This window comes from Ambystoma mexicanum, chromosome 12, assembly GCF_040938575.1.
Source record: "Ambystoma mexicanum isolate Mex_15411 chromosome 12, UKY_AmexF1_1, whole genome shotgun sequence".
NCBI classification, from domain to species: Eukaryota; Metazoa; Chordata; class Amphibia; order Caudata; family Ambystomatidae; genus Ambystoma; species Ambystoma mexicanum.
The window spans coordinates 1,223,999,300-1,224,022,247 of record NC_090936.1 but is presented as its reverse complement, the minus strand read 5'-3'; the positions used below and the strand labels follow the sequence as shown (position 1 = coordinate 1,224,022,247).

The 22,948-nt window shown below is 48.7% G+C and overlaps 1 protein-coding gene across 13 annotated transcripts in view; it reads right to left on the bottom strand.

Moving 5' to 3' along the window:
* Positions 1-22,948, bottom strand: part of MYBPC1 (myosin binding protein C1) — a 1,087,780-nt gene that overhangs the window by 119,157 nt on the left and 945,675 nt on the right. The gene's annotated exons all lie outside the window — the stretch shown is intronic.

The window sequence follows — 22,948 nt, the reverse complement described above, 5'->3', positions numbered from 1 at the left end:
GAGGCCTAAGAGGCGGAGAAAGGAAGCTTGGTAAAAAGACGTGGTTCTGGAATAAATTCACCATTTGCGAAATGCTGTGGACTCTCCCCTCGGGCGGGAAGTCCTTCCCTAACTAGATGTCTAGGACTGCTCTGATAAACTGGAGCTTCTGAACTGGCCTCACATGGGACTTCTTCAAGTACAGGGAGAAGCCCAGCTTGTGTGGTGCAGGAAGGAGTCCTCTTGGTGAGACAAGACCTGCTCTGCCGACTTCCCTCGAATCAGCCATTCGCTCAGGTATGGGAACATATGGACTCCGGATCTCCAGAGGTGAGCTGCGACTACTGTCATGAGCCTGGCGAAGACCCTCGGATGGGAGGTCAATCTAAAGGGACACACCTTAAACTGATAGTGCTTGTCCCCTATGAGGCACCTCAGGAGCTTCCTGTGCTTGCTATTTATAGGCACATGGAAACAAGCGTCCTGAAGATCTGTTGACACCAGTCAGTCCTGTAATTCGAGAGCGTGGAGAATTTCTCTCAACATCACCATCCTGAATTTGTCTTTCCTTAGGAACTTGTTCAACGCACTGAGGTCCAGAATGGGATGAGACCTCCTCCCTTCTTGTGTACCAGAAAATACCGAAAATATCATCCAGATGCCCTCGGTTCGGGAGATACCTCTTCCACGGCACCCTTCAACAACATGGCTTGCATTTCTTCCTGGAGCACCTGTCCCGGTCGCTTGGAAGAGGTAGGGGTCTGTCCGGTGGTTTTCTTAAGAAGGGCAGACAATAAACCCACTGTACGAGTTCCAGGGCATAGGCATCGGAGGTAATCTCCTGCCATTGAGGCCAGTGATTAGCCATCCACCAACCTGTAAGTAGTGGGAGGGGAAATCAAAGCCGCTTAGAGGCCGGAGCCGCCACTGCAGGCTGACCTGGGGAAGGCCTTCTGCACCTTCCGTGACGCAAGAAATGCTTCTGCCCCTGCCTGGCTTGTGGGAGATGCACCTTCCTGCGGTAAGGCACATAGCACCTGTAGCTTCTGCCTCTAGAAGCAAAGCTGAAGGCAGGCATGGCCAGCTGTGCAGCTAGGCCCAGCGATTTTGCAGCCAATTATGACTCCTTAAACTTTTCCAACTAGTCATCAGCTTTCTGGCCGAAGAGAATCTCCCCATCAAAAGGCATGTCCAGAAGCCTATTATGGACGTTTGGAGAGAAGCCAGAAGACCTGAGATATGCTTGTCTCCTTAGCGCTACTGCAGACCCCATTGAGCGGCTAACACAGTCGGCCACATCCAGGCCCATTTGCAGCAACTGCATGGCATCCTCCTTCCCATCTTTCACCAGCCATGAGAATCTATCCCAAATTTCTCCTTCGGGAATGTATTGAGCTGCTTGCTCCACAGGCTTCAATAAGCCGAAAGAGTAGTTTGAAAAACCAGAGGCTACATTGGTGGCTTTCAATGCCATGCTGACAGAAGTAAAGACCATCTTGGCCATTGTGTCCAACCTTTTACCTTCTCTACCTGGGGGCAGATTAGAGGTATAGGCCGCAGGCCTGGTGATATGATATGATATGATATGATAAGGCATTTGTAACGCGCCTATACACAAGTGTTTCAAGGCGCGACGAGGCAGGGAGGGGGGAACAAGGGAAGACAGACAACAATCCTACTAGGCCAGGTGTCATTCAGATTGCGCAAGTGCAGGGGGAGGGGGAGGGGAGAGGTGCATGGGGAAGGGGAGGGGGGAAGTGCAGTACAAGGTAAGTAGAATAAATAAATAAAAGGGCCAGCTGGTGGCAAGTGCAAGGTAAGTGCAGAACAAGTGCTGGGAAGGGGGGGCTGTAGGGATACAGAGACAGTCCCGCAGTGCAGGGGTTGCCAGGGAGGCAGTGCAAGTGGAGAGTGGCTGGGCCCAGGACCGAGGTCGGTGAGAGTGGCCCAGTTGCAGATTCAGTGCAGTTTCAGCGAAGACTTAGCAGGGGAGAGGGAGAGAGAAAGCAGAAGCAAAGAGGAAGGTTTTGAGGTGCTTCCGGAACCGGAGATGGTTCTCCTCAAGTTTCAGGGGGGCAGGAAGGCTGTTCCAGAGGGAGGCCCCTGCCGCGGAGAGAGATCTACCCCCAGCTCGTTGCTTCGAGAAGCGGCTGACCCTGAGGGAGTTGGAGACGGATGAGCGAAGGGCTCGGGAAGGAAGATATTTAGGAAGAGAGAGTTGAAGGTATTTAGGCCCCAGGCCCCAGAAGGCCTTGTGGACAATGCAGAGGGTTTTGAACTTTATCCTCGCAGCCACTGGGAGCCAGTGTAGAGATTTCAGTCCTGGAGAGATACGGTCCCTGGGCTTGAGGCCAAGGACAAGTCTCGCAGTTCTGTTCTGGATGAGTTGCAGAGGGCGGAGTGTGGAGGCAGGGAGATTAAGATAGAGGCTGTTACAGTAGTCCAGTTTTGAGAGAACCAGGGCTCGGGAGACAGCGAGCTTCTGGGGGAAGGAGAGGAAGGGAAGAATACCTCTGAGGAGGTGCAGCTGGTAGTGTGACTTCTTAGAGACGTCAGATATATGAGGAGAGAAGGAGAGTGTGGAGTCGAAGATAACCCCGAGGTTTTTTGCCTTGCAGGTAGGAGCAGGAAGAGGGCCAAGAGAGGCCGGCCAGAGAGCTGCAGGGAAGGAGGGAGTGGGTGTGCCGATGAGCAGAATCTCAGTCTTACTGGCATTAAGGCAGAGGTCATTGGCGGCACACCATTCCTGGATAGCAGACAGACAGTCAGAGATGAGGGAGGGAGAGGAGGAGGCCGAGGATAGCCTGAAAATGAGCTGGGTATCGTCCGCATAGCACTGAAAGTTGGGGCAGAGAGCGGCGATGCGGTGGGCAAGGAGTGCCAGATACTGGTTGAACAGCCAGGGGGAGAGATTAGATCCCTGGGGGACACCACAGGTGGAGAAAAAGATGTCAGAGAGGAAGGACCCGAGTTGGACCTGGGAGGGTCGATTGGAGAGGAGTGGAGTGGAGAATGTGGCTGCCGGCATGATAAGCCCTTCCAGAGAAGAGTAAGAAGCCAGAAATTATGAGTCCACTATCGCTGACCTATACCTACCCATCAAAGTAGAGCTGACCGAGGGGATGGAGCAGGGATGCTGCTACAAGGAGGCCATGGGGTACTTCAATTGCTGGATTAAGTGGCATATTTCATTCTGTAACAGGGCCTTCATGCAATATGTCTGTCAGGTCATAGCCCTGAATTGACACTGACGCAGATTTTAGCCCAAGGGTGTCTACCATCCTTGCCACTACAGCCCTGCACTTAGTGTGGGTGTGAGGCTAGGGCTCACCCTGCTGTAATTTGACATCTGGAGATTTAGCAAGGCCACTGGCATCACTGAGCCCTTGTGCCATTTATTAAAGGTCTGCTTGATCGGCGAAAAAATCAATGCCTCCTGATCTGTCTATATGGGATCGACATCTTCCCAGTCACCGCCGAAGATAGACGCCATGGATCGGAAAAATTGGTCTTGGAGAGCAGGGAAAAGGTTCTGTCGCCAAAGGTTGGCACCAGTGATTTCTTTCTCGACGCCGATGGAATGACTGTTGGCGTCGAACGAGGCTTGGGCACCATACAAACGTCGAGGATGTCCGCACCTCGATGCTCCGGGAAGGACCCGGCATCAACCATTTCTGTGCCTTTTTATTGGCATTGAGCCTAAAGGCTTCTCCGATCCTGATGGCACCGACACAAGGGTCTGTGTGGGGTCGGAAGTGCCGAGCGCCGCAGAGCAGGATCGCTGTTCACGGGGCATACACGCACCTGCAGCTGCCTGTGCCTTGAGCATAACCAACATCAGATTTTTTAAAACTTCCTATTCCTGCTCAGTGGTAGGCCTAGACGAGGTCTTAGCTTTCTCGGATGGGGAGTCGGATTTGAGATGATGACACTGATTTTATTTTTTGCGACGCTGACAAGGAAGAGTGGCTCCTCGAGTGTGACAGCTTTTTGGCTTTTCGTCAATGCTCATCTTTCTATGGGGTAGGCGCCTCGGTCTCGGCCTCAGAGGACCGGACAGTCGACCGCACAGGGGACTTTGGAGAGAGGTGGCCTAAGGCGAATTTGGCTGTTCACTCACACACCGATTTCGGATGCATCTTTGAGCATGATGCACATGTCGTGATCCGTATCCAGACACCACAGACATACATCATGCGGGTCGGTCATCGACATTTTGGACTGGCAGTCAGCACACCTTTTATAAACCCCGAAACCCGAGGGGCGGACATCTTGCAGTCGTGAAATTTAATGAATTTTTGTCAAAAAGTAGAGTTGAAGACTCTGGGCCTCATTACGACCCGGGCGGTAAGGGATTACCGGTACCGATAAGGACACCGGTGCCGGTAATCCCTTACCGCCCTATTCCGAGGTCCCTTTACGGGTCCTCCCTTAATGGCTGGTAAAACCAGCCGTTAAGGACGGGACTCGCAAAGGGACTTTAGAGGTAATAACGGTACCGTAATTTGAGGTACTGTTATTACCGCCTTCCCCATTCCCATTGAGCCCTATGGGGGCTAAAATGGGAATGGGGAAGGGCCATGGTGAATGGGGAATTACCTCCCCCGCCAACCTTGGAATGGGGCGGTAATTGCTCGATTCACCATGGCGGAATCGGTAAGGTTTTGGAGGCAACCATGGCGCTAATAGCGCCATGGTTACCTCCAGGGTCGTAATGAGGCCCTCTGTGTCGTGTTCCTGAAGCAGCGTCTCGAGCATGTGGAAAAAAAGAATTGCGGTACGGGGCATAGTAACATGTTTTATATACGACGCTTCATGTCACATCCGGAGCCGATGATCGAGCACTGAGAAAGACGGATCTACCATCTGCAACCGGGTCAAGGTTGACTACCCCCCCTGTCAAAAAAAGTTTCTGAGTAGCAGAGCTGGATGAGGATATCTATCAGATGAGGAATCTGAAGGAGAAAGACAATCCATTGAACCTATCTTACAAACAGACACCCTACATATTGGGTTAGGGGCTGTTCTTTCCCAAGATCACAACGGCATCGACCATCTGATTCTTTTTATTAGTCAGAATTCACATCCTAGAGAAAATAACTATGCCACAATTGAGCTTGAGGCCTAGCCATAAAGCAGGCAGTTTCATTTCTATTTTAAACTGTTTTTATTGGCATTTCTTAAGTGTCACATTAAACCATTTGTTGCATCAGCGTATTACACATAATAAAGAGAACAAAACAAAAGTATAACAACATTAATAACAACCTAACAATAACAAACTATAATTGTCTCCTTGTGAAGTATCTTTATTTGTTCGTAACTGTTCTTTCTGGGGTCGCAGTGATGCCAAATTGTATTTTGTTTTAGGACAGTGTGGTACACGGTCTTTATCTATTCGGTCCTCAACATCGGTCATTAGTGTATTGTGGTCGTTCAAGGGGGTCTGTCATCTGTGGGGTGAAACATGTCCCATACCAGTGCCTTCCACGCCTCAAGAGTTGTGCTTGCTCCGTCATCCGATCTAGAGACTCCCACTACCCATGCTTCAGTCTCAGCTGCAGCTCAGCGTTCTAGTTCCTTATGCCATATATTGTATTGCAGGCCCCTTCCCTGTTTCCATGCCATCACTATGGTTCTTTTGACTAGTATACATGACATGTCCATGAATTTTACTACATTCTTGACCTTGGCCATTCTGGGGTAAGTGCCTAATAGGCATTCCATAGGGGACCAGTCATATCTTGTGATGCCTATCCTCCTGCAGGCCGACTCCACCTTAACCAAGAGACACTGTGCTTTCGTGCATTCCCAAAACATGTGGATCATTCCTGCCCCTTCCACTCCACTCCAGGGGCATCGGGATTGCGCCTGCTTGTTAAATCTTGCCACCCTGTCTGGAGTCATGTAGGTGCGGATAGGACATTCAGCTGAATCAATCGGAATCTAACGTTTCTGGATACTTCTCAGGGGGTATGCTAGCACCCTAGCCCACTCCTTTTCCGTGATATCCACTCCCAGATCTGCTTCCCATCTTACTTTCAGTGCTTCGCCCCTGGGGTTGGGAGTGTCCATTAGTTGGCTATATACTCTCGACACTGGTCTCCAGCCATCTCCTAGGATATATATAGTAGCGTCACTAGTGGGTTAGCTATTGGTTCTTCTGGCCATTGCTCCCACTTCCCTCTGGCCAACTGCCTGACCCTTTGATACCACAAAAACTGCCCGCCCAGCAGCCCTTCTGTGGACTGTAGTGAGTCAAAGCCCCTGAAGGTTCCATCTTCAAATAGGTCCCGCCACGTGTAGATTCCCTACCTCGCCCAGTGCCATATAGTTGCTAGGTCGGTTCTTGTTCTGCACGTGTCTGCAGTCATTGGGATCTCCGGTGATTAGGGGTGTGTCAGGTGAAGCAGTGTTCTGGCTCTGTTCCACACTCGCCTCCCCAAGGTTACTATCATGGGCAGGCGACCAAGCAGTTTGCAGGGACCCAGATCAGTTCCTTCAGGGCCACCAGTTGTCTCAGTAGCCCTGTCTCAGGGCGTGGTATCGTCTGAGAGCCATTGGGCGATAAAGCCTAGTTGCGTCGACAAATAATACTTTTCAAAATGTGTTAGCTGGATTCCCCCTTCCCTGTAGGGCAGGGTTAGGATGGACGGGGATAGTTTATGTCTGCTATTGCCCCATAGAAATTCGCGAATTAGTAAATCAAGCAATCGAAAGAAGGAGACCTTAATATAATAGCATACGTTCTGGAAATGGTATAGGAATCTCGGGAGAATGATCATCTTAACAACTGACGCCCTGCCCACCAATGATAGTGGTAGTTTCGACCAGAACCTCATAGATGTGCGTAGCCCTTTTACCACTGCGCCAGTGTTGCTTTCATGCATCAACTCCGGTGTGTGTCATATGTTGACTCCCAAGTATCTAAAGGAGGTCAGTTGCCACTGTATTGCCACATCTGGCAGTTCACCTGCTCTTTTGTTCCGCAGGCCTGCCAGCAGAAACAAGCAAGACTTTAGCCTGCTGAAGCATATCCCAGAAATCTCTGAGTAGTTGTCCAACACTTCCAGTATGGTCGGCACATTAAGGTGTGTGTCCCTTACATATAGGAGGACGTCGTCCGCATAAAGCGAGATTATATGGTCTGCGCCGCCCACCCAGATCCCTACATCAAAAACAGTTTCCTGAAGTAAATAGCGATTGGTTCGAGACCCAGGATGTACAGCATGGGAGATAGCGGGCATCCTTGCCTGATGCCTCTGCATATGTCCCAAGCCGAGGACACTATTCTTCCTGATTTCACTCTGGCGTTGGTGCAGTATAGAGAATCTTTACCCACCAGATGAACTTCTTTCCAAACCCAAACTCTTTCAAGACCGCTAGCAGCCACTCCCAATAAATAGAGTTGAACGCTTTGATTGCATCCAATGATAGTATAGCAAGAGGTCTCTCTTCTGTCTCTGGGCAATAACATGTTGGAGTCTACAGAGGTTTGCCGTTGTCTTGCGGCCTGGTATGAAACAATTTTGATCATTGTGGACTAGCCCACCCACCACTCTGGAAAGTCGTTTAGCCAGTATTGTGGTTAATATTTTAGCATCATAGTTAAGCATCGCCAATGGTCGATATGAATCGCATTCGTCTGTTGGTTTACCAGACTTCGGTATTGGGACCACTAGTGTCTCCCTCATGCTCTTGGGTAGTGCCCTTAATTCATATGCTTCTTTAAACACTTCATGGAGCAGTGGCACGAGGGCTGCCTCATATGTTTTATAAAACTCTGGGGCTAACCCGTCGCTGCCGGGAATTTTGGTAGTAGCCAGGGACCTGATTGCCTCGCTGATGTCTCCTAAAGAGATATCTACCTCTAGTGTTTCGGATTGGGATGGGTCCAGTTTGGGCAGCCCGATCTCCTCTAGTGTGTTTTGGATGTCCTCCTGGGGCACCGGCGTATCGTGCGCGTATAGGTGGGTGTAGAATGTCTGAAAAGTGTCATTGATTGTTTGTTGTGTTCTATGTGTGGTGCCCTCCTTATCCTTGAGTGCTGTTGTGAGGTGTTTTGGGTGTTCCTTTTTGCAGACCCATGCTAATAGTCGCCCCGGTCTGTCTCCCTTCCTGTGAGCTCTCACAGTTCTTGTTACGTAAACAAACTTGGCAACTCTTCCCCACGCTTCATTACATTTGCTTCTTGCTTCCCCCAATTTTGCCTCTTCCTCCCCTGTCCCCAGTGAGCTAATCTCCATCTGTCTAATTTCCTCTTGTAGTCGCTCCAGTTCCACCCGCAAGAATTTTCTAACCCCCACAGCACCAGCTATGACCTCTCCCCTCACCACTACCTTAAGTGCTTCCCACACTGTGTTCCAGTGATCCACGCTACCCACATTTTCCTCTATGTATCTCTCTATTCTCTCTCAAAGATCCTCCCTAAAGGCTTGATCTGTTAGCTCCTCTGTGGGCATCCGCCACAGTGGGATAGGGGATCTGGGACCTCACAATGTTCATTCCATTAGTAGGGGCGAGCGGTCTGAAATCGATCTTCCTAGATATAGTGCGTAACCTACTTGTGTGAGTTGTGTACTTCCTATGAAGATATAGTCGATTCTGGTGTGTAGGCCATGTGGTGATGAGAAGTAAGAGTATCCTTTCTCCTGTGGATGAAGTTCACGCCACACGTCCACCAGGTCTAGGTGGTGCATGGCTGTGTTTAGTGCTATAGAGGCTGACGTCTTTCGGTTTGCCGGCGGGATAGATCTATCCAGGTCCAGGTCTCTCACACAGTTGAAGCCCCCCCCAAATGAAAAAGCTGTCCCGGTATTGGGCTATCTTGGCGCACACTACCTCCAGGTGTGCTGGAATACTGTGGTTGGGGAAGTAGGAGTTTATTATGCATACTTCTGTTTGTTCAATGAATCCCCATAATATCAGGTATCTGCCACCCGCATCAGCCTCTATTCTTGACAATCTGAAGGGTACTTGGGGATTGATCCATGTGCATACTCCTCTTGCATACTTAGAGTATGCTGCACCGTACCCATGCCCACCCCAGTATTCCTCTAGTTTAGCCGTTGATTCTACTGTTATGTGAGTCTCTTGCAGAAGGGCTATGGAGATTTTCTTTCTATTCAGATAGGATTTTACTCGATTTTGGCGTAGATATGTGCCCATTCCCCTTAAGTTCCATGTTAGTACCCTAACTTGTGAAGCCATGGTTATTTAGCTTCTCCTCTCAGGGTCCCCTTATGGTTGTTCCTTTATTCCTTCAAGTGGCTCCACCACTATCGCCCATTTCCTCCCTGTGTCAGTGCCTCGTCATGTTTCGCATCATCACTGGTGCGTTGCCCAGATTTTGTCTTTGGGTTTCTGGAGACATGGTGTTAAACAATGCAACTGTTTTAACTACTGACTAAACAACAGAAAATAACATCAAACAATTGCGTCGAGCTGCTGTGTTGGTTCTGCAGCGCTTGGGCGCCCGCACCCACCAGGTCCCGTTGGGTGTGAGTGTGGTGCTAGCAACAGGCTTGCACCGATCTTTCCATGGGTCATTCCTGTGTGCTCAGTTCTTGTGTCTGAGCAGTCTCACTGCCCGTTTCCAAGCTCCTGTTTGCATTACTTGCGGGCATAATTTGTTAGATCCGCTTACTCCAATCATTAGTTCCAGGCTTCTTGTTCGAGTGGAATCTGGCCTCCCTCTGCCTCCCCCCCCTGTTCCGGCGTTTTCATGTAACCGGTTCCTCCCCCCATCCAGGTTGTTGTGCTCTAGCCACAAGTTGGCCGCTGCTGGGGTTTCCAGGAATATTGCACGCCCCTTGTGGATTACTTTCAAACAGGATGGGTACATTAGCATGTATTTCAGGTTCAGTTAGCGGAGCCTAACTTTGATTGGTATAAAGGAGTTCCTTGCTCGTTGCACTGCTATCGTGCAATCTGGGTAAATTGCTAACTTAGAGACATCCCTCGTTATCTCTCCGCCCTCTCAGGAGTATTTGAGTATAATCTCCCTGCCCTGGAAATTTAAAATCTTTGCGATCATTGGGCGGGGGTGGGAGCCCGGCAATGGCTTCTTTTGTAGAGATCTGTGGGCTCTCTCCATTACAAAGCCCTGTGTCACACCGTCCAGCGCCCACTTCTTGTTGTAGTAAAGTGTTGTAGTAAAGTCTCCACAAATCTGGTTGGGTTCCAGCCTTCTGCTCCCTCTGGAATTCCCAGCAAATGGATATTGTTGCGACGGGCCCTCTCTTCTGCTTCCTCCGATCTTGCCTCCAGTGTCCCCACTTTTTTCTCCAACTCCTGTACTCTTGCCTTCAAGTCCACCGCAATCTCCGCTGTCTCCTGGAGCCCCGCTTCCGCTGTGGTCACCCTCTCCGTTGCGAGCGTCCTGCCTCATCAGCAGCATGTCCGATTTGACCTCTTCAATTTTTGTGTCAATGAATGTCCAGGGCGCCGCTACGGCCTCGAGCACCTGTCCATCCTTGGGGTCAACCTCAGGAGTTTGCGGTTCGTTGTTTGTGGCTGCATCGCTCTGCGCCAGGTTCCCTTTTGCGTTGGGCATGCTCGCTGGGCTGCAGCCGGGGCCGGACGTCAGTCTCTGCTCTCTCCTCGGGATGAGGTCAGTAGTGCTCCACCGGGTGATGGTAGCGTGTGGGAGCCCTGGCTGTCCAGTGTATAGCAATGCAACCGATTGGGTGTTTCTCTGGCTTTATAGGGGGGTGCAAAGCCAGTTCCTCAGGGTATATTGGGGGTCTCCTCAAGTTTGGTAACAGTCACTTGTAGTCAGATCTATCTGCGTCCCTGTAGCTTGGCTCTGTTAGTTTATTATTATGTTTCACCCAGATTGCTTGACTTCGAGCATCCGTGTCTCCCAGGTGTCTCGGTATGTCACTGTCAATTCTGCAGTGTTGGTTACACTGTGTGATGTTGGCAGGAGTTGCTAGGCGAGCTTTCTTTGTGTTGCACTTATGGAGGCCGCTCCCTCAGGTCTAGTATTAGCTTGACCAAAGAACAGAGCCGTGCAGCCATCAAATCCGGGGGCAGCTGCATGCCAGTGGGGTTCCCTAGCTCTATTATTCTGACCGGGTGTGTCTGTGCCACAGTTCAGTGGAGCTTCGCTGCGTGGGTTCTCTAATCTTCATGCCGTTTAGTCCACATTTACCTTGCGTAGATGTGGCAGTGTATCTTATTTTGACTAGTCCTAAGTGCCGGTGCTCCACCAGTGCTCGCGGTATCCGGCAGAGTTGCCTGGTAGTGGTTGCAGTGTTCAGGGTTGGGATTCCAGCTTTGAAAGTGCTATGGAGCGCGGCTCCGCCATGAAGCGCTGTGATGGCTCAATGCAGCGCTGTACTTCCCGCGGCTCTACCAGTGTGTCGCCAGCGTGCCATGGCCTTGTGTCATGTTCAGCTACCCTCCGGCCCTTGTGTTAATTTGATGCCGGCACAAAGTCCTCTGTTCGGGACTGGGGGGTAGCACTTGCCAGCCGTTCGCAGGCTGCCCCTGCTTTCTACCTTACTTGCAGGTGTCAGATCTCCGACAGGCAGCTCCGGCATTGGGTTATGGCGCCACACACCCTCCGCGTTGCAACACCAGCACTCTGTGTCGTTTTCCAATATCGGTATTCTCCCCAGGCCAGGCTGTCTTCAAGCGCAGCGGGTGCCGGTCTAGCTTTCCTCCACTGGCCCCTATCCTCGCAATCGAGTCTCAAAGGCGCCGAGGGAAGGTCCCGGCTGCCATTTTGTGCTGCGCAGGGGGCTCTCTTTCGGAGGCTAAAAAATGTAAGTTCCCGACTCCAGTGTCCGGTTGTAATGTATAGTCCGCTGTGTAAAGTTTAAGGCAATTTCATACTTATAATGCTATCTCAATGGCAGACATTTTAGGCTTGTCACTGACTATTCATTATTAACATGGATCAGTCTTCGTAAAGACACCAATGTGTGAGTCACGCACTGGTTCCTAGATATGCAGTCCAATTGCTTTATGGTAGACCATAAAAAAGTAATATATCAGAGGGGAATGTAGACTTTCTTTCTCGTTTACCAATAGGTGCTGAAAGACCGAGCAGCATTAAGGGAAGGGTATGCAATGAATCTGATTATGTCATCACTCCTTTCCCGGAAGAAGCCACTCCTCATGTGGCAAGAGTACGGCAGCCGCTACCTGATCCTGACCATGGGGGTGGATTTGAGAGGGAGGATCACATGAGAGGAGGTGATGCTAAGGGGGAGGGACAGGCATCACCAGATGAGCCATGGCATTCCCCTTTCCCTATTAGGGATATCCACTCCATTCCTCATGCGTTAATAGCATATTGTGATAACCCCCTTCAACAACCCGCGAAACTTGCTGACGGCTTCCTTCAAAACTCTGTAACCGATAGAATGACAATGGGCCTCATTACGAGGTTGGAGGTAGCCATGGCGCTATTAGCGCCATGGCTGCCTCCAAACTCGTTCTGACTCCGCCCTGGTGAATGGTGCAATTACCGATCCATTCCAAGGTTGGCAGGACCGGTAGTTCCCCATTCACCAGGACCATTCCCCATTCCCATTTGAGCCCCCATAGGGCTCAATGGGAATGGGGAAGGCGCTAATAACAGTACCGCAAATTGCGGTACCGTTATTAGCTCCAGAGTCCCTTTGCGGGTCCCATCCTTAACGCCTGGAAAAACCAGGCGTTAAGGGAGGACCCGCAAAGGGAACTCGTAGTAGGGCGGTAAGGGATTACCGGCATCGGTGCCCTTATCGGTGCAGGTAATCCCTTACCGCCCAACTCGTAATGAGGCCCAATATCTGACCATCAATCCCCTGTATATGAATCCTTTGAAAATACTGGGATGAGGAAGAGGAATGGAGTTGTGAGGATCCCTAGAGCAAGGAAGCCAATGCTGCCCTCTGGTCACTGTCGAGAAGAGCGCAATGCCATTTAAAAACCTGATAGTTGAAGGAAGATAGAGAGATGCTGACAGGGGCAGGCACCTCCAGTCAGGTAGAGTGAAGGCTCGGGAAGAGCTGTGCTGCAGGCGAGACTAGGCGCAGAGCAGGAAGCCCGGGAAATGCTACCCGAATGAGGCGGACTGCGGAAAACTCTGTTCCCTGTACATCTGATAGGCAGAGGTTAGGCAATGTGAGGCTGGAGACAACGCAAGGCTGTCAGAGGACACCGGGAGTCAGACGAGCAGCAAAGTGGGAGCAGGACGCTCCACCCATCCGTCGGCAAGCAGCAGCAGTCGAGCAGCCCAAAGCTCGCTGAAGCAACCACAGCAGCCCGGTGAACCCAGTGGGAGGTAGGACTCTGGAGCACTTTACAGCGAATGCCGCACAGCCAGGGAAGCAATAAAGGAGTTGATTGAGAGAGTGAATAGCTTTCACAAGTGGAAAGAAAGGCACAAACTGACAAGCAGAGGGCTGTGGACCAAAAACATAGGAAGAATATGGAAAAGGCTGAGGTCTAACAAACTGTGAGAGTCTGGGACCCGCATCCAAAGTGAAGAAGTTATATGTAAATGTCCTCGCAGAAGAGTATACCAGGCAAAATGCAGATCTGGGATTCGCACCCATACGACACTGTAGGAAGAACCTGGCAGGAGAGTATACCAGGTGTTTTGTGAGTCTGGGACCCACACCCAAGCTGTGTTACCTTGAAAAAGAGAATCCCAAGGAAGATTAATGCCATTAGGATTTTGAATTGCATCTGTAGTTATTTTGAGAAGTGAATCCGAAGGAAAATTCGTGCCCTTAGGATTTTGATTTGCAAAGTGGAGGCAAGTGGTGTTGGTGGTACTGGTGGAGCATTTCATCTGAAGCTGTGTGCATCAACTTGGAGACACTGAGCAAAATAGCTGGCAAATTGACTTTGGTGTGCCATTTGTGGAAATTACCTCTGCACATTTAAGGAGGGTTTCACCCGGTGCTTGACTGCATCACCTGTGGCAGTACAGAGGTGTCTCCACAGCACGAAGCAAGCGCAAAGTAGAGGCAAGTGGTGTCGGTGTCACTGCTAGGAGCAGCAAGCCGTGACAACGAGGACTGCTGATTTGGGGAGACCATCAGTAATTGAATAGCCTCTTTGACCCTGCCTTATTGCATTCATCCGTTTTGACTCGCTCTACCCTGCGCTCCTTGTACCATGCGCTTGATAAGTGATTCTCGTGGGGTGGGGGGAGATAATTGAAGGCGGGGTCGCAGACATAGACTCAGCCATGGCCACAGTCACTGCAGGAAATAAAAGCGAAGTTCCCGTTTAGGAATAGGATGAAAACCCTAATTGACACTGGTGCTCAGCATATGTTCATGAGTTACCGTCTGTTCAAAATGAAATACATGGGACTGGGTCCACTGTGATAAGTGAAGCAGAAAAGATTGTCGGAGATATCTCCCGCAAAGGCGAGGGGAAAGAGGTGCATTGTTTTCTGATGTTTCATAATAAGAACGGTTTTGAGACAGGGCGGATTTAGAGTACCGGGGACGAACTGGCTGACTGTGCTGCAATGGACCCGCAAATGCTGGTACATTTACTGCATCTTCCGCCTCTTGCAAGAAAGGAAGTCTCATAAGCAGATATACACAGTGCATTATGTGGCTCTAGAGTGAATTCAAGTACTCCTTGTTGCACTAAAGGATCTGTTTCCAAGTTGCTACTAGATGTAATGTAGGTCATTTTCGGACCCGAGTGTGTAAATAGATTGAACACAGATTGTGCCAGCTTTGATTTGGGGCTGCAACTCAAGGAGCCGAAAGAGGGCAACAAGTAAGTAAAGACCCAGCACTTGAACCATCAAGCTTTATACCCACCAAAGATGTACAAACCATCTGAACACATTGTAAAGAGGTTGTCCCCCAATCAATCAGTATTCATTCTCAAGGACTCACCTCTTTGGGCCAATACTAGGAATATAATTAGTGACAGCAGTTTATTGGACCTAGTAAGAGAGCAGTACCATAATCTAACTGCACCTCAAATGTCGGCATTAAATATGGTGCTCATCTCCTTTTCTACTCTGTATGACTACATTCGTTCAGAGTTTGAAACCCACACCTTACAACTAAGTGATCTAAAAGTACATTTGGAATTCACGTAAGACTCAGTAAATAAATTGATTGTTACAAAGGGGCCGATGGAAAGGGAAACACCTGTAAGTAGTCATCAACCAATTGAGATCCCGAATCCCTCATTGCTGAGAATGATACTAACAAGATTTCTGGCAAAAAGAGTCGAAAAAAGGATAAAAGGTGGAAAAAAATTCATGCTCGAGAAAGATTTTGAGTAACATACATTTGACTGAGAAGGCCAAACTTGCACAAAAAGGCAAAACTGGGAAAGAATTAATATCTACCGCTATGATGGCTATGGAATTACATAACATAACATTTGACATTACCCCTAAGGCGGGAGATGCTGCCTTGGGGGAGGCCTCAGTGCTGGATGGTGTAAAGACCTTTCCAATTTTTCAAACTGGCAAGCATCTTAAGAAACATCCACGCTTGAGGCGAAATAAATCTCCAGCTGTGACCTCAGCGGGGGATGATCACCAAGAGGAACCTAATGTGTCAATCTGTGAGCTAAACAAAGCTGTAGGTTTTATAGTCTACTGCCTGGAGTAGGTAATGTACAAGTTAACAGAGGCCTGAGTAGGTTATGTGGTTACTTAATTGCTATGGAGGGGTGAGTGATGGGCTTCAGTTTAGAGGGCCCCCACCGGTGGGGTGGCAGTAGGTCTAGAGGTAATCAAAGTCTCAAAGAATTGAGGAATGGGGCCTGGTAAATTTTCAGCGGTCGCCAATGGGATAGATGGTGTCCTTGCTGGAGTGCTCTGATGTCTGTTGAAGAGGCACAGGTAGAACACTATGATGGCTGTGTCACAGATGTGTGTGCACAGGTTATTGAGAGGTGGGGTGCAACTGCCCACTGTTAGTGGTGGAACATATCGCCTAAAAGTTGTAACTGTGTGGGAGGATAGCGTGTGGGGAGGTGGCTGCGGCTGAAACGGGTGATTCAGGGCCTATTAGGTAGAGCGAAATGTGCATGTAATAGCGCTGTCAACAGGATGGTCCCTTTGGAAAATAACCAGGGGTGGTGCATGCAAAGAGAAAAACAAAAAGTCATACAAAGCACCCTCGCTGTGGCCGTGTCCCTACCTCCTAGTATGCTAATGATTGTGCGTTTGCATCCGTCGGGGATTCATGCCGGAGAGACTGTTGATGGCAATGGGAATTCGTCCATCTGGTAAGAAAGAGAGAGGAAGCATGTCTGAAGTACAAGCAGAGGCGTTGCTGGGGGGGGGGGGGGTCTGAGGGGGCTATAGCCCCGGGTCTTTTGCTTGTAGCCCCGGATGGAAGCTCAGGTGCTACAATCAAAATGCGAGCTAGCCCCGAGTCCTGCCAGTCCTGACATTAGCTTAGCCCCTGATCTTTTCCAGACCTAGCAACACCCCTGAGTACATGCAGGGAGATTCTGAACTAAATATGCTAGCCGGTCTGTGGTCCCTTACCTGAGAGCAGCCGGGTCAATAGGCCATGTTGAATTTCACATAGACGTGATTCAGGCAGTAGGCTGTTGTCATGGACATGTCATGTTAGAAGTGTATCTTTCTGGCGTGCCGGAGATCAGAGTTTCCGTGTCGATGCGTGGTCATCATGGCACCCATTATTGACATGTTGTCAGAGCACCCATTGCTCAATTGCCTGACCTGGGTGGGGACGTCTACTTCTGTGCCGCCCAGCGACTTTATGTACAGAGAGTGTCCCATTGTCTAGGGAGCTGCAAAAGTACATGCGCTTCTTGTATAAAAGAGCAGGGGTGCCTGCAGTCACTTGGTGTCTTGCTTCGGGAGTGACCACGGTATTCTGTGGTGTGAACCTGTCAGCAGACAAAAGAATCTGCATTTCTAAAAGGGTGGTAAGGTTGATTTCAAAAAAGGTTTATATAGGCTGTTGAGTGCCGTGTAGGATCCCGGCTGTCGGGGTCGAGCCCACAGTGCTCTGATGTGTGCTCACATTGGCCGACAATTAAGCTTGCATATGTATAAAGAAAGTAAGGCTGAATGTGCGCTGCTGGGGTAAGGCAAACAATGGAGAGAAGAACCTGTTTGATAGGCAAAAAATTGCTTGTGAGATCCTTATGTTCCTCTAAAAAGTCCAGGGACCTAAATAGCAGGTGTCAAAACGAATGAGTCCCTATTATGTCCTTGTGGTCTACCACGGTGGACAGAAGAGGATATTTTATATCAAGGGTAGACATTCCTCATTCAAACCGAGGTTATAGGAGTCCATTTTGTGTATCCATCAGGTTTCTTTTTACAACTGGTTTCTCTGTACATTGGGTCAATTTTTAACTCTATCCACAATCCAAATTTGAACAGAAGCATAAAGAGGGGGAAAGGATGCTGGAAATTCTCCTTAGGAAAGATACAAGGAATTTTAGGGATCTGATTAATAATTTGGGGGAAAAAACAAGTTACTTACCAACTGTAATGTTCTTTCGACTGGATGTTCTTATCTTTGATATATTCATTTCCAGCTTGTTGGCTTCGGAATTTCTTTTTTCAGTAGAGGGCGATGCGTGACGATTTCCCTCGAGTCAATGTCTCTCGGAGGTCTTCGTATCGGCGTCAACGTCATCATAGGTATAAATAGTTGCATGCAGCATCCGTTGCTCAGTTTCGTTTTGAAGTGCTATGTTTGTCCAGTATGAGATGGTTAGCACCCTTGAGGAAGTGTAGGCTGCAACTACAAGGGAAGTTTTACTGCGGGGAAGGATGGGAGAGCCAATAAGGAATACGTGGGAGGAACATCCGACGCCGGAGGAGCCTGAGAAACTTGGAAAGAAAAACCGCAGCGTTTTCCAACACAATAACGTTGTATTAACGCTTCAAAAGCAACCGCAAACATAAATACAACGTTTTTAAAGCTGCGGTTTCATTTCTAAGTTTTCCGGGCTCCTCCAGCCCGGAAAACTTAGAAAAAAAAACGCAGCTAGTGCTTATTTAAAAAAAATAAATAAATAGCACTTACCGAGATTCAGCTGCAGCTTTCCTGCTCTGGTCTCCGGTCCCCGTCCTCCGCCTACAGCACTAATGAAGGGAAAGCCACCCAGCGGTAGCTTTTGTTTACTACAGCTGGCTGGCTTTTCCTTCATTAGTGCCGCAAAAGCAAAAGCCAGCACAGGAGGGCCTCCATTTCACAAAATGGATGCGCCCATGTGCTTGCTTTTGCGAATTTTGAGCTTGAATAGCTCAAAATTTTACATAGGAAGTTTTAAAACGGAGAATACTAGTATTTTCTTTTTAATGTTGCCTATCTATTTTTAAATAAAAATTTTTACTAGACCATCCCTTTAATTGTGCTGACTTGTAGATCTGAATTTGCTAAGTACAGTAGGAAAGATAATACCGTTGGTGTGTTGCATGAATGAAAAAGGGTCAATATTCTTATCTCTACACCAGCTGCAGAATTTGTTCCAACAGCAGCGGTATAGTGATTTTGTTGCTGGTCTTCTTGTTACACCTTTTCGTCATCGCTGCTTTGTACACTTACATAGGTGGAAAATGTGCAGTTCCGCGCTTTGTTGTGCAGATGCGCGATCTATTTCTGTCAATACCACCAGTTCTAGCGGTACTGTGGTTCCACGTCATCAGTGCACGTCAAGGACAGGTCACATGATTCTTCCACGCAACCAGCTGACTATTACGACATGTCATGTGACGCTATATCAGAACCGAAGGCTTTCGCCTTCGCGCGTCGCTTCTGTATTTCAGGACGCTCCGTAAGTTCGAACTCTAGGCTCTCCCTATTCTAGTGTATTCAATCTTGCATGGTATCTACCATTCCTTTTTCTCTCTTACCTTATAGTGTGCCCTTCCAGCGCTTCCTTCCAACCATCTCTACCTTTCACTCCGAGAACCCTCCACCTCTCAGCAACAACTAGATTCCTCCAAATCCATCCGTAAGAAACCCCTCTCTTCTCCCAATCGATTCTATCATTCCGCTGTCCTCCTATATTCACCTGTTGTTTTCTCCCGTTAGAACCTGTGATACAGCCATCAAATCGGGAGGTCTGCGCCTTGGATAAACCACCTGTCTGCAAGGATCTCCGACAACACACCTAGGGTTTTTTCCCCCTTGAGGGTTTCCCTGGGGGTCCTGCCTCTTCCTGTTGAAGTTTCTTTCTTCCCTTCCAGCAGAGTAGGGGTCTCAGGACTCTCAGGGAGGCTTTTCAATTCCGCCGCTGCTGTCCCGGTTCCGGCGTTCCGACCAGGTTAGTGGAGTTTTATATCTCATTCTGGACTATCAGATTAGAGTGTTACAGTAAGCGACGCCTTAAAAAGAAACTCTCTAGCTTGGTTGGAGCGGCGGTGCAGGGATGGAACAACAAATGCAGCAGCTAATGGCTGCTATGCAGTCTATGTCTATTGAAATGCAGAGTCTTAAACAGGACAATGCACAATTAAAACAACAGTTGACTCGGGCCTTTTCTGAAACCCCTCCCGTTACTCTCTCCTTGGGCAAGTATGATGGTGACCCACATAAGTTGAAAGAATTTCTTGATAGTTGCATCATTCAGTTTACGTTCAAATCTCGATTCTTTCCCACGGATAAGGACAAGGTAGGATTTCTCATTTCACACCTAACGGGTCCTGCCCTTGCTTGGGCTACTCCGTTAGTCACTTCCGGAAACGCTGTATTGGATTCCTATCCAGCGTTCTCCAACAGTCTCAGGTCCATGTTTGGTCGACAAGAGATTTCGGTAGCCACGCAGGAAAGGCTTCTTGATCTCAGGCAAGGTCAGAAGGACCTTATGTCCTATATTACTCGATTTAAACAGTTATCTTCAGAAACCGGTTGGCCTGATGACGGACTACTCACTCTCTTTCGACGAGGACTTGCGGAGGATTTGAAGGATGAGGTGTCCAAGATCCCACGGCCAGCGAATCTGGCGGAGATGATATCTTTGACTATGCAAATAGACTACCGCCTTCAAGAGCGTTCTATCGAAAGGAAGAAAGGGAAAGGTCCTCGTCTCAACCCTGATATCTTGGCCCTACAACATAAGACCACTCCTTCTGAGGAACCCATGCAGATAGGATCTGTTAGAGGTCCTATTTCAGCCATAGAGAGAGAACGACGGAAGGCCTTGAACCTGTGTATGTATTGTGGGTCTTCTTCCCATTTGTTACGAGATTGTCCTGTTGTCCCTCCTCGCAGATCCAGACCTTTGCCGTCGGGAAACGCCAAGCCCCTACCGTAAGGGGAACCACGGTAGGAGTACAACTTCAGGGTTCCCCGATAGAAGAAGAGTCCACTTTTGAACCATTGGCTAATAACCCCTCCATGGTTGTACTTTCATTGACCATCTTGTTGCCTGACCGTAACTTGATGGACATACCAGCTCTGCTCGACTGCGGAGCCGCTGGAAACTTCATTGATGATAAATGGGCAGCTAAGAACGGGATAGGCAGAACTCCTAAACCCTTTTCTACACCTATCTTAGGAGTCGATGGTAGTCCATTAAGCTCGGGACCTATACGAGAACAGACCAAACAGCTAACTTGTTTGATCGCCTCTCATAAAGAGTCATTGGTGTTCGATTTAATCAGAGCGGCTCACTTCCCCATTATTCTTGGTCTGCCTTGGTTGCGATTACACAACCCCTACATAAATTGGAAGGCAGGAACACTTTTTTTGGGCTCGGAGTACTGTGTCACACATTGTCTTTCACGCAATTCGGTAGGCCTATATATTCCATCAGAGTCTCCTCCTACCACCGAATTGCCTTCCATCGGTCATTTGAGTATGATTCCCAAATGTCATCAACACTTTCTCAGGGTGTTCTCAACTCCCCAGTTTCCAACACTTCCGCCTCATCGAAGGGATGATTGTCATATAGACCTGCTTCCAGATCAACCGGTTCCGTTTGGACGAATGTATGTTTTGTCCCAACGGGAGAAGAGTGCCCTTCGAGAGTATCTCCATGCTAATATTCAGAACGGTCTCATTACCGAATCTAAATCTCCCGCTGGAGCTTCTTTATTTTTTATTCCAAAGAAAGATACAGAAGAATTGAGACCGTGCATAGATTATAGAGGGCTCAATAAGATCACTATTCCTGACAAGTATCCCATGCCATTGATTAAAGACATTCTTGAAGCCGTCCGTGGAGCTACTCTCTACACTAAATTAGATCTCAGGGGAGCCTATCATCTCATCAGAATCGCTCCGAATGACGAATGGAAAACGGCCTTTCGAACCCCTTTTGGACACTTCCAGTACCAAGTAATGCCCTTTGGCCTGGTTAATGCGCCGGCTGTGTTTCAACGGTTTATGGATCACCTTTTCGCCGATTTGCTGCTTCATTGTGTCGTCATTTACCTCGATGACATCTTGATATTCTCAGACACTCTTGAAGACCACATCCAACATGTTAATCTAGTTCTGAGTCGTTTGCAGACGAACCATTTGTATTGTAAGGCAGAGAAGTGTGAGTTCCATCAAGCCCAGATAACCTATCTTGGATTTGTCATCTCTGCAAATGGGATCTCTATGGATCCCAGAAAGGTTTCTGCCGTGCTAGATTGGCCAGCTCCTTCCACCGTCAAGGAGGTTCAGCGATTTCTCGGATTCGCAAATTTCTATCGGAAGTTCATTCCTTGTTATTCTGAGACTATTCTACCCATTACTCGACTACTCAAGAAGGGGATCGTCTTCTCTTGGAATCCTTCTGCCCAACAAGCCTTTGAGACCTTAAAGGGTTTATTCATCTCCGCCAGGGTCTTACTCAACCCGGATCAATCCCGCCAATTCATCCTTGAGACAGACGCTTCTCATCACGCTCTAGGAGCTGTCCTTCTACAAACAACTGATTCGGGGGAGGAGAGACCGGTGGCCTATCTGTCAAAGACGTTTACCTCCTCAGAACTACACTACTCTGTTCTTGAAAAAGAGTTATTGGCCATAAAGAAGGCTTTCGAAGAATGGAGACATCTTCTACTAGGATCTCCCCATACCATTGTGGTCCGTACAGACCATCAGAACTTGAAAGTACTACAGCAGGCTCAAACCACCAATAGTAGACAAGCACGGTGGGCGTATTTCTTTCTGCCTTACCGAATCGAATTCACCTTTCTCCCAGGAAGCCAGAATCTCAGAGCCGATGCCTTATCTCGAAAGAAACCACAGGTTTCGCAATTCAGCTCAGAGAAGATGTTTCCTCAAGCAAGATTTGTGGCAGTCATTTCCGACTTTCTTCAGCTACTAAAGCTGGATACCATTAAGAATCAATCTGAATGTGAGAATCTTCTTTATACCCACCATCTTACAAAGGATCAAGGATTGTATTTCCACGCAACACAGGTCCTAATTCCTTCTAGTGTTCTTCAATCTGAGGTTCTTCGGATGTGCCATGACTCCCGAGCTGCAGGTCACCGGGGAATACAGACTACTCTGGATTTGATACAACGTTATTTCTGGTGGCCAAACCTTCAGGTCGATGTTCAAGATTATGTAAATTCCTGTACAACATGTATCCAGTCTAAGGCTTCACGAGCTCCTCCCTTTGGCTTACTTTCCCGCATGCCGATTCCCGAGAAACCTTGGCAAATCATCTCCACTGATTTTATAGTGGATCTTCCCCCTTCCTCAGGTTACACGACAATAATGGTCACCATTGACTACTTGACCAAGATGGCCCAATTCATTCCCTTAGTCAAATTGCCAGGGGCAGCCCAAATGGCTAGGATCTTCATTTCTGAAGTGTTTTCCAGACACGGCCTACCTGAAGTCATAGTCTCTGACAGAGGGCCACAATACACTTCTCAATATTGGAAAGGAGTCTGTCACTTCCTAGGCATTAAGAGGGCACTCAGTTCGGGTTACCATCCCCAGACCAACGGGCAGACGGAGCGTCTTAACCAAACTCTAGAAGGATACCTCCGCTGTTACGTCTCAGCAGCTCAGGATAATTGGTCTGAACTGTTGTCTAT